This window comes from Phodopus roborovskii, unplaced genomic scaffold (genome assembly GCF_943737965.1).
Source record: "Phodopus roborovskii unplaced genomic scaffold, PHOROB, whole genome shotgun sequence".
Taxonomy (NCBI): Eukaryota; Metazoa; Chordata; class Mammalia; order Rodentia; family Cricetidae; genus Phodopus; species Phodopus roborovskii.
In genome coordinates, this window is record NW_026125543.1 from 370,072 (window position 1) to 385,002 (window position 14,931).

At 39.3% G+C, this 14,931-nt stretch overlaps 1 protein-coding gene across 3 annotated transcripts in view; it reads left to right on the forward strand.

Annotated features, from left to right (window-relative positions):
• The first annotated feature begins 240 nt into the window (after positions 1 to 240).
• The window catches only part of Trpc4 (transient receptor potential cation channel subfamily C member 4), a 160,040-nt gene continuing 145,349 nt past the window's right edge, over positions 241 to 14,931 (forward strand). For 2 of the 3 annotated variants that reach the window (XM_051176934.1, XM_051176935.1), the window contains exon 1: positions 241 to 467. The gene's annotated coding sequence lies outside the window, so the exon portion shown is untranslated. The remainder of the gene's footprint in view (positions 468 to 14,931) is intronic. The other variant, XM_051176933.1, reaches the window with a different exon arrangement.

Here is a 14,931-nt window from a genome sequence, read left to right on the forward strand (position 1 = left end):
GGATGGAGTTCCGCGATGTATGTGGGTCCTTTCCACCCGCTCTCTGAGAGGTGCGTGGGATGCGCATCCACGGCTGTAGGGCCGATCCAGGGTGGGTGGGAGCGGACCTCCAGGCTACTCTGTAGCCACCTTGGAAACGCAACTTTGGGAAGAGGTAAGGTGGGGAAAAGCATTAGAGTCAGGCGGGTGAGGCTGTAGTCTTGGGCACCCCGCCCCCTCCCGGGCCGCCCCTCCCCCGCACCCCTGCTCTGGCTCTCCAGCATCCTCACTCCGCCCAGTTCCGTGCCAGCTGCGTGGGCTCCGGCTTCGTGCGGGTTTTTTTCCCCTTGGAATGCTCCAAAACTCGGCAGCGACTACGGAAACCCCATCGGAACTGACCGGCTGCTCTGGCGCCCAGCGCACCACTGGTGCTGCGCGCCGACCGAGCCCACCGCAGCCACTTCAGCCACCGGATTGCAACTTTGCAGGTAAGAGAGGGTGCAGTTTCTGCGCTCAAGACGCTGGCCTCGTAACTGGGATACTGGTTAAGTTTCCCAAACCTCCTGGGAAGCAGGCTCCTTCCCAGGGAGGCGGGCATCCCTTAGGGATTACGAGTCACCAGGGTGCAGCAGCTTGGTTGCTTTTTAAGGTTGGGGAAAGGTTTTGCGAAGCTTTCTTTTGGGTCACCCTGATTGAGGGGGAGTTTGGGGGTGCTTCCAGGCTCTCTCTGAATCGCTTTGTAAGGCAGAGGTGAGAGCTTGGAGCGAACCCCTGGTGTGACTTACATGGTAAACAAAGGATCAGCCTCTATGCCCCGCGGTGCTGGGGAGCTTGGTGCTAGTGTTCTGCCTCCCAAGCCTTAGGAGAGTATGGAAATGGTAGGTTCTTGGGCACATAAGGTGAGCCCTATGGCTCTACAGCAGGCACCGAGACTGAGGGTACGAAGAGAGTACAAGGATCGCTGTACTGTCGGTCCATTCCCCTCTGCGTCATTTTCCTTCTGTCAGGCAGCAAAAGCACTTTTACGCATGAGGTTGAACCAGGTTTTGTGGTTGGTTCCTAGTTTGCCTGGCAACCGAGATTCCAACTGAGCCTGCGACCCTGCTTGCTACCTGAGGCGGTAGCTTGGATCCGTGGCGCAACTTGTTGTTTCCAGCTGCGAACTCAGCTGCCTTTTGTGACTTCAGAGAGAGAAAGAAAGAGAGGGGTTGGGAGAGCTGGACAGAGGGACCGAAAATCTCACCACTGTGTCCAGTGCCCTCCAGCCACTGTGTCTGTCCATGTTGACATGGTTTCTCTGGAACCCAACCGTTAAATTCCGCTGCTATAAAATGCTAGCGAGTTACTCATGAAGTAAACTACCAAGCCAAAGCTTGCGCTGTGCCTTTAAAATGAAATTTAGAACAGATTTGTAAAACCGAGATAAAATAAACTACCTGGTCTCATAGAATTGCTGGTTTTTCTATCGTAGTTATCACAATGCTAAGCTTTTACAGATTCCTTAAGGAGACTAAAAGATTTAGCAGAGGGTTGTTTTTGTTGTTGTTTGTTTTTTTTTTTTTTGTTTTGTTTTTTCAGACAGTGCAAGTAGGAGTTGGTGGCTATGTTAACCGTGTTACGATTTGCTATTTAAAGTTATATTTGTGACGCCTACTTCTGTTCCTCTGGACAGTAAGCCAGGAAACATTTAAGTATTTAAGAGAAACAGAGTAGTAAGACATAGAGGTAATTCTGTTCAAAACTCAGAATTAGCATGAAAATTGGGTTTGCCATGGTTGAAGTGAATGTAGCTCCTTAAGATCTCTGCTAATAGTGTGGTTGGTTACCGAGATCAACCAGTTCCAGAGGGCAAGGTAAATGGCCATTTATCAAAGGATTTGTGACTAATAAAGGGTAGGACAGGTGGAGAGAGAAAAGACAGTGGTCTAATTTCTGAGTAAGGCTGTCCTTGATCAGAGTCCCTACACTGACTGGCCAGAGGAAGGATAGACTATGCCAAGAAAGGCAAAGAGTTAGAAAACAAACAGCTTTACGAGAGGAATACATCCGAGTTGTCACATATTCCTTTGAGTGGATGTATTATGATGAAAAAAATTGCAAATGTGAACTTTGAGAAGTTAGATCTGGAAGGAACATGCACATTCTATCGGAACATCAGTTATTTAGGCTGGACTGAAAGCAAACACTTCTTTAGCTAAACCGGTCAAGCATGGATGGCCTCTGTGACGATCACTGATGTTAAGAAATAAAGCACATTTCAATTTTCCTCTTTATAGCCATTCTCAAAGACTAGAGAGGAATTAGACTTATAATCTTATATTGTTTATTCTTGTGTTGCATTTATTTCTAGAAGGCCAAGACTGAAATGTGTTAATGTGGCTACTTCAGTTATCAAAATAGTAACAGGCCAAATAGCTTTCCACAGAGTAGAATCTGAATCAGCCTGTACTTTATGGAGATTGGAAATCCCAGAGACTGTCTGCTTATCCCTTCTGTTTAGTGAACGTTTGAAGGGCTTTCTTGTTTAGTGTATACACTTCAAACTTGAAGAGCCACATCCATCCAAAGGTCCCACACCTTCATCCAGAGGACAGAGCATGATGAGCGTTCACAGCAACTCGTGGCTTACAAACTATGGTGTCATGTCAGGCTATAATGGTTGTAAAAGGCAGATGGGCTGTTTTCCAATTCTCAATGGCCACATCTACTGATTCCTTTAGGAAGTACCTGGCATTAAAGCTTTACTTGAAATAATTAGCCTTAAACATCACAGTTCCTGAACTGATGGTAATAAGCAAAAACTGTGTACAGACTTTGTATTTTTGATACAGTCATTATTTTTATGATATAAAAATAGCAAACATTTCTGATCATCTAGGCAAATACTATCAACTTACTCTATTTAAAACTGGATCAGTGTCTGAAGAGCTACACTCCTTGTAAGAGTCTCAGCTGGTTCCCTCTCTGACTTGAAATTGAACCTCTCTGTTTTTGGAAACACTCTCATTTTACTCCCACACGTTTAATCTCCAGAATGGCTTGTGTCGGTTCAATAAATTAACATTCTATTTATCAACTGAAGATTAAAATGAGGTCCCTTTTCTACCTAGTGGATTTACTGTGGCCAAGATAAAGATAAGCATATATATGCCCAATAATAAACTTTTAAACAGTAATGCTCAGAGAAATCCAAATTTTGTAAATGAAGATGGGCACACGAGAATGACAGAGCAGTCGCCAGGACCACAAACTAGGAATGAATGCTTTCTTTTGGAAATGTCACGTAGATTCATTTATTTTTTTAACAAGCTGAGTGAACAGAGAGTAGTAACAGGCTGCTACATTTCCTTCTAAAATCATCAGTGCCAGACAGTTGTGAGATCAGATTCCAACCTACATCTTGACTTCCTAAATTGTGTTGTCTGGGCTAATGAGAAACTGGCATCACAGACTGATTTAATACCCATCAAAATACCATGAGCTTTTATTAAAATGACTCTTCTTAAAACTGAAGTTGAGACAGCTCAAATCGAAAACCTTGCTTATGCCTTGTCTATTTCCTTCCTCCCCAAAAGCATTCTATTTAACTGTACTTAGATATTTATCTCCATCTTGTTAGAGTAAAGACTTGTGTTACCCTCCTTAAGTTTTGTATTTCTCACCCTTCCTTATGTACAACTTCAGGATTCTAGGAGAGTTGAGGGTATTTCTTTTTTAAAGTAGTGACAGTCACAACATGGCTGTGCTTTTTAAGTGAGCACAGATTCAGACTGATCACGGAGAACTTTCATATAACAGCTGTGACAACAACAAAATAACTGAGAGACAGAGAAAGACATTTAGGGAGAGAGTCATCTGGAAAGCTTAAAGGTAAAGATGCTTTTACTGAAAACATGTTAACTTAAAATGTCTCATTCCATGAACTATTTGGTAACTGCAATGAAGCATTTAAACCTTTTAAATATCCCTGTGATGTATCTGAATGTCCAGCTTAAATAGGGTAGGAAGGATGGCAGTCCAACTGTTTAATCTACTATTGTAGTCAATGTTAAACAGTATTCCTTCCAATATTAGTTTGTGCACAACACAACCATATCACAGAATGATGGCTTCCTAAGGTATGATAGAATATACATGGGCATAGTCATATGCCACAAGCTTTAATAAATTGAAGATTAATTTAGATACTAATATAAAAGTATGCTTTTATCTATTCTCTGAGAAATAGTAACTGCAGTAAAGTTAACAGTAGATATTAATTAAATACTGCCTGTATAATATGTTGAAGAAGTTACCCTAACTGCCTTTTTTTTTTGAATCACTAACAGGAAGAGTCTGTGTTTACTTAGGACAGAGGACAGGAGAGATAAAGAAGGGAGGGGCCGATATTTCTGGGCACCAGCTTGTAGCAGTCATTTCTTATCTTTCTTTCTGCTTAGAATTATAAATGGATCACCTTTTAGCAATTTTGAAAAGGTGAACTGCTCAAACCTCACAGTTTAACTCCATGGTGAATCAGTGTGTTGAAAACAGACAAACAAAATCCTATGTATTCCTGTCATCTAAGCACCAGGGAAGCTGAGGCAGGAGGATCTTATGTTTTAAAGTATCGGGTGCTACAGAGTGATAGCTTGTGAAAAACAAAACAATAACCAAAATAAAATAAAAAAACAAAGGAAATAAAGAGCAAATACCCCTGAAAAATAAAAATTACATTTTTACTTATTTCCTAAAAACAAATTGTATTTTTCCAACTATTTATTTCTTTTAAGTTTTCAAATGCAGTAACACGGGAATAAAATATCTATTCCTTTCACCAGGACAGAATTAGACACAAGATGCTTGAGGCACTACAGGAGCTGGGCTGCTCAGCTCACATGGTCTCCCTTTCTGTTCTCCCTCTGTACTGGACTCTGCACATGTTACATACACACTCCAGCCCAACCATAGACTTCGTCCAGGCATGCTGTTTCCAAGCTCACTCTTGAATATACATGTAACGCAGATGGAAAAGAAAGTTTTTTGACATGAGTAAAATTCAAGATTACACATTTTTCATTAAGAAGCAACGAGAGCTGAGCTTCTTAGAGGAATTTTCATTCAAACCTCACCACATCCTTAACTATTGATAGCATCCCTTGGTTCGAGAACAGTCAAGGTAAGGCATGTTAGACTGACATTCTGTTCATCAATGTTATATAAAGTGTTAAGGCAAGTGGCCTTGTCCTCATGTTCTTTCTGAAATTTTAACTAATTATTTCATGAGGCTTGGTATTTGACATCCCAGAAGATACTTAAGGGGTGGTAAGACATTTTAGTACATGTGCCGTGGAATTTTTAAATGGATATATGCATCTGAAATAGAAAGATTATATACAGAATCTATTGACATTGCCCTGAAAAATAACTTCTTGGGATGTACGTGATGTTAACATGACACCTAACTCTGAAATACTACCCATCTACACACATATTTTCTGCCTATTTGTAAATGGATAATTGAGTAGGCACATACATGGGTTCCTGAATTTTCAGGCAGTGTTCCCTATGTCTGGAATACCTTTTCATTTTGTTCCCTGGCAGACTTCCTCTGCCCTCACTAAGGCCTTGTTTAGACCCAGAACCCTTATCACTGTCTCTGGAAGTTTTGTCCCAAAGTCTCAAGTACAAACACAGGCAAAGCTTGTTAGATCTGCCTTAAAGGTGTGTAAAGGCCTGTCTTTGGGATTAGACAGTAAACACCTTTAAAAGTGAAAAAGATGTTTAAAAAATCTGTGGATTTGCCACAGAATAAGGTTTCTATAGATAGTATGCTTTTGCAATTTGAGCAGAATTTATTTTTCATATTTTCATAATATCATACTCATGACATGACTTTTAGCATACTTACTTAATGAAGCCAGCTTATAATAATAACATTCCCCTTATATTGTGTGAATGCCACACACTTTCTTACATTAAAAAAATCTTTTTCAAGTTGCCATTCAACAGGTAAAGCCTTGGGTCACCTATTGCCATGGAGAGCCCATCTTCACAGGATTCCTACGGCCGATCATCAGTTGCTTTGATTTAAATGATGTCGTGCCAGGATTCCTAAAGTTTTCCATCCACTGTGCTATGAGGGGATAAGTCAGAAATGAGAGAGCCCAGACACAGCTATTTCCCAGGCATGCATGCTGAACCAAAAGAAGCCATAGCCTTTGTCCATGATTATATTTAGCAAATTAAGTTGAAAGTTCATGTCCTAAATTTGACAAAACATGATGATCCATTGTAGGTGGCATGAGTTTTGTTTTACTTTTGGTCTTTGTACTGTGTATCACTGAGCTTTGGCAACTGCGCATCAAAGGTTATTTTCTTCAGAGTCAGTGGCTGAGGCTGCTCAGTACTCATACTCATTTTTTTTTTTTTTTTTGAAAGAGTCACATAAGTCAATATGTAAAATTTGATTGTTGTGTTTTCTCTGTTTCTCTGCTCAACCTCTTTCTTTTAAAGCATCTGCCTTTAGTAACTGGTCACATACCAGTATAAAGCCTCAAAGTACAGCTGGGAGGCTTAGTGCATGTGGTAGCCACAAGGTGGAGAACTCACTGTGGTTTACCTATTGTCATCACAGGGAACATCCTATCAGGCAAAAGCATTGTTTAGGGTGAAACAAAGGAAAGATGATACCCAGAGACCAAACAAAAGCCACATATCAGATGCTCTTTTGCAGCCATAGTAGCTATCTCACATTGAATTTCACCTATCACCCAATATATACAGGAATATATATATATATATATATATATATATATATATATATATGCAAATATGTATATATATATGGCATATATTAGTATATATTATTAAATAAGCAATGCCTGTGAAATAGGCTCAGCAGATAAAGGCACTCATCACAAAGCCTGATGACTGGAATTGTCTCCCTGGGACCCACATGGTAAAAGGAGAGAGCTGACTCTAGTAGCTATCCTCTGACTTCTACATACATGTTGAGGTACATACATACATAAACACACACAATAAACACATTTGATAGAAAATTAAAAAGCCTAGTAATGAATGGATTTTTTTTTAAGTACTGAAGAGTAAAAGCCTGCTTGTATCTTGCCAGAATTTTTCTTTTCTGTGATTTATAAAGAGCGGTCAGTGTCATCTGTAAGGAAGGCTCCAATGGCCTCTAAAATCAAGGAACAGGAATGCTTACAGCTAGACCTCTCTGGATGTGCTGTATAAAATGGGAATGTTGGCAGTCAGGAAGGGCTTATTTGTTTATCAGGTTCATTTTAACCTCCTAGCTCAACATTTTGATTTGCAGCACGCTGGCGCTTGAAGAGCTGAGCTGCATTTTCATTTAGCACTCCAGCACGTTCCTGGAACAGAGTGAGCCAGCAAATGATTTTGCCTTTCATGAATAAAAGACGCTGTAATGAAAAAGTATTTCATTATAACGGTACTTATGATAAATATCTTTCCATCATGTGAAAACATCAATAGTTTCAACCTGAAAAGTAAGAGCTGCCTTGCACTCTGCTTGGACTTTGCAGTGAAACAAACACCGGCCGCGAACTTAAAACCTAACTGGATAACATACTCGAGGGCTTTCCTTTTTGGTTTTGCATTGCTATAGTTGAAAATTTTGTACAATTATATGAAGGAAGTTGCTCCCTTTTAGCTTAACGGTCATAATTGTTCACAAAATACAGAAGCCTCATTTCAAATGACAGTGTCTTGGTCTCTGATTAAAAAAATTAATATCTACAAAGAAAACATATAGTCAATTGAGAAAAACCTAATCAAATTGAGTGTTTGAAATGATCCATTGTTGGGTAACAAAGGTACATATGGAACCAACTTGTTTCAGTTTCACTAAAGGAAGTTTTTCAGTGTGAGTTGCTTTCTTATTTAGATCTACAAGCAAGCTAAGCGTCTCCCACCTTATATATTTAATAGCATTAATAGTCAAATATTGAAAGTGATTAATGAGTTCTAGTCATAAAGCAGATTGCATTCTTTTCCTTGTTTAAGTGCTCTTGGGACTTGTGGGATTTAGTTGGACACATGCACTCTTCACTCACGTGTAACATTTGATTCTGTCTGTTGCATATTCTCTGTGTGCCCTCTGCCTATAGATGGGAATTTTCAGTTTTCTAGTTGGTCCTGGAATTCGGATACTTAGAGAGCAGTGCACAGAATTGCCTACATAACTGCATATTCTCTGAGACCTCAGCCATACCAGGCCTTTCCACATGTAGTGATATGATGAAGCTTCTTGCTTATGAACCCTTAGAAAATTGTTGTAAGGGCATCTTCATAGAGTGCTGATCATAGGTGACAGTTCATTTTTACAAGTTTAAAAATGTAATTTCTACATGTACAATAAATACATTCAACTTATTTCCTTGATGCCCTTGGCAACACTTTGAGTGTTTGGTGATTCTTTGAAGTGTAAATTTACATTTACAATACAGAATATGTATCTGTTTAATAAGCTATATTCTCTTTACCATTACTCCAGAATAGATAAAATGAATTAGAAGAATGCTATCTCTATCTTTTGAAAAATACATTTTCTGTGTTGAGCATCTACATGTATTCTATATGGTAGAAGAAACCAGAGTTTGACAAGTTTGTTCTGGTTTTTTAAAAATAACTACTGGTGCCAAAGAAATGGCTCACTAGTTAGAGCACTAGCTGCCTGGGCCCAGGATCCAAGTTCAGTTCCCAGCACCCACTCTAACAGCTAAAAACTGGCCTGTAAGTCCATACTCTGGGGCTCTGATGCCCTCTCCTGACCCCCCAGAGTCTCCTACATGTATGCTGTGCACATACATGTACTCAGGCCTGCACACACACATAAAGTGAATAAATGGATATTTAAAAAGAAAAACACTAGTTAGTATATTTTGCTTCCTATTTTGCCTTTACTTTTGGTTGCTGTGATGGCTTCACACACTCCTTCCAGACACCAGTTCCTCCCTGCCTTGTCTGGCCATGCTGAGGGTTTAAAAGTTCTCTTTTGTGTATCTTTTAGTACATGCTGGCAATGAACTTTCTTGGTTTAATTATTGACCTTTAAAATATTTCACCTTATAGTTAAAGTTATTTTAATTGGTTAGGGTGTCATGGACTGGAAACTCATTTCCTTTCCACACATTCATGGAATTCAATTCATACTTAATTCAGTCATTTCTATTGAGAAGCCAGAAGTAATTTTGAATTATTTATCTTTAGTTGTTTTTATCTTTAGTTTTTTTTCTAAATGGTTTCTGTTAGTATTTTATTTAATTTTTGTTTGTATTTTGAGACAGTGTCTTGCTATTTAGTTCTGACTATTCCGGAATCTCTGTGTAGACCAGGCTGGCCTCCAACTCACAGAGATCTGATTACCTCAGCCTCCCAAGTGTTGGGATTAAAATATTGGACCATCATACCCAGTATAATTTTATTTAGGTTTAAAAAATTTTTATGTGTATGATTTTTTGTAGCATGCCTATTTGCTCACCATGTGTATGTATGTAGTACCCGCAAAGGCCAGAAGAGGGCATTAGATGCCCCTGAAACTGAGATTATAAATCATGTGGTTGCTGGAACCGAATCTAGGTCTTTGCAAGAGCAGCCAGTCCTTTTAACTGCTGAGCATTCTCCATAGCCTCAAACACTTTATTTCTAGTACTTATAAAATAATATGCCTTTCATTTCTCCTGCTTAGTTCATAGAACACTTTATGATTTGATGCATTTCAATGGTTTTTGAAAACTCAGGGCTATAATGTCTTCATATATAATTTTGTATCATCATTTCTTTCTCTATTAAAGTAACAAAATGTTCATGTCCAGATTTTTGTACTCTATGACATGTTACTAATGTCATTTAATTCATCTTTTAATGGTTTTTTTCTAACTATTTCTGCTCCTTGTTGTTTTCTCTGAGCATTTTTATAGCCCTGTTTTCCCAAATGACATTTCCCTCACACTCTGTTGTACCTTCTGTTAAACTAGTTTTGTGTATCTCTCAGTTCATTGCTGAGTTTTTAATTTCAAGTTTTTCATTTGGTTACTCGTATTCTGCAGCCTTCATACATTTCCCCTTATCCTATGACTATTCTTGAATCATACCTATTCTTTAAAACGAACACTGATAACTCCAGTAATAAAGTTATATGCAGGTATATTTTCATGGAATGCTTCTTTCTCTTTAATTTTGAGATAAATGGACATGGCAGGGGACTGGAGAGATGGCGTAGTGATTAAGAACACTCACTGTCTTGTAGATGACAAAGGTTCAGTTCCCAGAACCTATATGGAGGCCACAACCATCTGTAACTTCAGTTCCAGGGGATCCAGTGCCCTCCTTTTGTCTCCATGAACACTGCATGCCCTGGCACACAGGCATACTGTGCTGGCTAATTATAAGCCAACTTGATATAAACTACAGGAGGAGGGAACTTAGTTGAGAAAATGCTCCCACTAGCCTGGCTTGTGGACAAGACTATGGCGCATTTTCTTGATTGACAATAGATGTGGGAGGCCTAGTTCATTATAGGTGGTGCCATCCCTGGGCTGGTGGTCCTAGGTGTTACAAGAAACTGGGCTGATCCAGTCGTGGGAACAAACCACTAAACAGCACTCCTCTATGGCTTCTGCTTCAGCTCCTGCCTTGAGTTCCTGGCCTTATTTCCCTGAATGATGGACTGTCAGCTGTAAGATAAAAAACCCTTTCTTCTCCAAGTTGCCTTTGATCATAGTGTTCTAACTCAGCAATAGAAACCCCAACTAAGACAATGGGTATCAGAAAAATTGCAAAACTTTGTCACCATCCTCTAGAGAGGACGTTTCATCATCTGCAATGGACCTACTGTGAGACGGGTCATTGCCTACCATGAATTTGGCTGACTGGAAGTTCACGCTTGGACTTGCTAGCTCTAATTTCACTTAGTTTCCATTTTCTAGAATGCAGGTTGCCTGTTGAAGCCAGTTCTCCAGTTCAGGGTTGGGTAAGTAGCTTTCTCTTATTTTAGCAAATCCCTGGGGTATTAAACACAGGAAGAAGAATTATTTGAGGTTACAGTTTTAGAGGTTTCAATCCGTTATTGATTGTCCTGGTATTCAGGTTTGTGCCAGAGCACCACACAGGAATATGCAGCACTGCCAGATGCTTTGTTATGTTCAAGAAGAAAAACGAGAAAGAACAAGCGACCGGGTCCCCACAGACCTCTTCAAGGGCATGGCCCCAGAGACATACAGGTTCCTCATTAGGACTCCCAACCAACAATACCTTGTGCTGGGGACCAAGCTTTTAACACAGAGATCCTTAGAAGAGACCAAGATGATATATTTGGTTTCCTCTTCTCATTGTGAAATTGATCACTGACTGCTCTCCTGGGTTTGCGCAAAAACCCACAGAGTGAGCATAACACTCACCCTTGTTTATCTAGCACCTCAGCAAGACATAGGGGATTTTTTTTTTTTTTTTTGGTAGACGGTTCTTCCCACTGTGAGGTTTTCCTCCATCTACAATGTTGGACCTGAAAGCCCCAAATAAGTCAGAAATTCACCCTGGTTTTAGTTATGTTGTTTTTATGTAATGTTTTCAGAAAAACTATTATCCCAACACCCCAGCACAGTCAGAAGCATGGGTGTTTGTTGCTGTTGTTGGTTTTTTAGTTTCATTTTTCTTACAAACTTTATTACTTATTTCAAAACATTAAGTTAAAATGTCTAATAGAAAAAATATTAATATGAAATAATATTCATAGTTCAACCCATAGATGGGACTATGCACTAACATAGATAATTTTAGGGTGTTAATCTGCCATTTTGGTTTAATTGCCACTGAAAGTAATGTCCTATAATATAAAATGTCATTAATAGTTTGACATTGAGAACTTAACCATTTGAACCTATTTTGAATTTTAAAGCTCCTAGTGCTGCCATGTTAATCTAGCACAAACAAGTTCTAGGTAAAAGCTCCCACTCTTATGGAAAGCAAGCAGACCATTGACCTAACCAAGAGTAGAGGCAATATAAAAACAGTAGTAATCTGATCTCTTTGTCATTGAGTTGAGATTATAGAGACCTGTACTTTGTAAGCTTCATCTGAAATAAATATAAAAGCATGGGAAACTGCTAGGACTCACTACACTTGGTGGTATGTTTGTTAAAGCTTTCCTGAAAGTGTTTCTACAGATAGACCAAACACTATATTGAATGCAGATTAAAGATATATTATAAACCACCTAATCAGCCATCCATCCTGTTTCTACCAACAATATAATTATTAAAACATATGACTAGTATCTTATATTCAATGTGACATAAATAAGATCTATTTATACTGTATGCAATGTGGATTGTCATTGACATGTTTTTTCATTGGTTGATTGGTTTGACATGCAAGGCATAGTTGTAATCTGTGACAAACAGATGTAATATTGTGTAAAGGGGAAACTGTCTTTCCAAAACACAATTTACCACAATGGCATTTTGCACTGCATGGCCTCAGCTCAAAGCTAATGCAGTTAGAGTATCAGTATTCTAGACCTGGGTATACTAAGGGGTACCTCCTTCCCATTCCAGTTTAGCATATGTCAAAATCAATGAAGACAACATGGAGTTAAATCTTAGACTCATTCCTGATTGATCACATCTGTAATATTCTTATCATCAGCTCACAATGTGGTATCTTACAGGCATAAGTTTCTGTCTTGCAAGCTGCTCCCAAGTAACCACCCAGAGACTTAATATTAATTACAAATGCTTGGTTAGTAGCTCAGGCTTGTTACTAGATAACTTATATTTTCAACTAACCCATCCTTTTATCTACACTTTGTCACATGGCTTGGTACTTTTTCTCAGTACGCCATGTCCATTTTACTTCTGTCTGTATCTGCTAGCTACTCCTCGGACTCTACAATTCTTCCTAGCATTCTCTATTTGGCTCTCTCCCTACCCTAAACTGTCTAGCTACCGAGCAGTCAGTTCCTTTATTAAACCAATCACAGAAACATATATCCACACAGTGTAAAGAAATATTCCACAGTGTCTTGATTGAGAATGGTTCTTAAACATTTGGAAGGAGGGTGCCACCACACAAAGGAGCTCATTGTATGGTCAGTAGCATAAACCTTGGATAACCAGGGACAGATGCAGGCTTCCTTTCCAGGGGGACAACCTGGCAGTCAGCTCAGAGATTTAATCCAATCTGTGTGCAGCAATTGCTGATTGACCTGGATGGACTTACAAGTCATTTTTCAATGACTGGTTACTGAGAAAGCAAGAGAGGACTGGGCATGAGAAAGTAAAGAAGATAAGGTGTTTTGGATCAGGGGTTCTTCCACAAGCTTATGGTTCATGCAGATAAGTTTATTAGGAACTACAGCATCTTATATGCATTTTTAAGGGAAAAAAGGGAAAAGAGTCAGCAGAAAGGGATCCTATAATGGGATGAAGTCAGTACTGAGCTAATCAAATAATAATATTGTACAAAAAAGAACATGTGGAGTGTGGGGGGGATGGGATGGGAGGGTGGTTGGGGGACATGGGAGGGTGGAAGTGATGGGTGGAAGGAGGGACGGAGAGGGAACTGGGATTGATATGTAAAATAATAAGAAAAAAAAAACAACACAAGATATCTCAAGTGCCCCAAAGATTAAGAATACCATGGCATTGGGACTAATAATTCCATTTCTTTTAGTGAGGAAAAGTCAGGTTCCCATGAGTTCAAACTTTAGCTTCTTGAAAGTCCTGGCCCAACCTTAGACTGAACCTTGCCAAGTCTGCCCCTGGGCAAGAACTCAGAAACTCAGAACTACCATTCTCTTTGTCCTTCCATCAGGGCCTCTAAGCCTTGATTCAGCTTGATCTCCGACAGACTAATCCATGTATATTCCATGGTGTGAATAAACCATAGTTTTCATAACAGTTGTGATACAACATGGGCAAATTGGAAGCCATATTAATAATAATAATAGTAATAATAATAATAATAAAACTTTACTATTGAATTTCTTCTCTTTATTAGCATCCTGAGTTTCCATGGCTACATACACAGCTTCCAGGAAATTTACAAGTTTTATCTAGGCTCTAGAAATGGTCTGTTGTGTCATCTCAGCCAGGTTCCTGGTATATTTTGAAGAGATAAGCAGACTTCTCAAGAGATGGTGGGGTGCCTTCTGTGAACTAGGAAGCCTGCCTTTATGAGGCAGCAAATTAGCTGACACTTTCACCCCAGCCTTCAGAACTTCCCAGTTTCCATTACAGACAACTAAGAAACAGGAGGAATATGGAGGAATATGTGTCTGTTGCTTACAACCCATCTACTTTGTGTTGGACCAATAATAAAATGTTTCCTTATTTTCTGATGTTTTAAACTTTAAACTTAAACATAGTATAAGGTTGTTTTCTTGTTTAACTTTACCTGGCACCACACCCAATAGTAAGAAATTACCAATCAGTTTTCCATACACAACCACACACACACACACACACACACACACACACACACACACACACACATTCAGTTAGTGATTTTCATATAAAGAAAATCATATAATACATACTCTGAGGCTTGTTTCCCTCCCTCAACATAGTGCCTGTGAGCTTCATCTCAGGGCACTGTGAGTATCAAAGGTTGGTGTCTATTTTATAATCACAATAAATGGACTAGCTTATATTTAACCACTCACCCGTTGGAGGACACTGGCTTACCACAGGTGTGTATGTGTGTGTTGTTTTTGATTCTGTCTCAATAAAGTTGGTATAACCATCTGTGTATGGAATATCTTCGTTGATCTGGGCTACCTGCCCAGTGTGTGAATGTTGACTCATCATGCTTGTCTTTAATAAGGTGCTATTTCTCCGAGTGTCTGTCCACTTCAGAATCCTACCATCCATGTCTGAAGGAGCTGGGATTCTCACCTCTTACCAAAACTTTGGGTACTTTAGATTATTT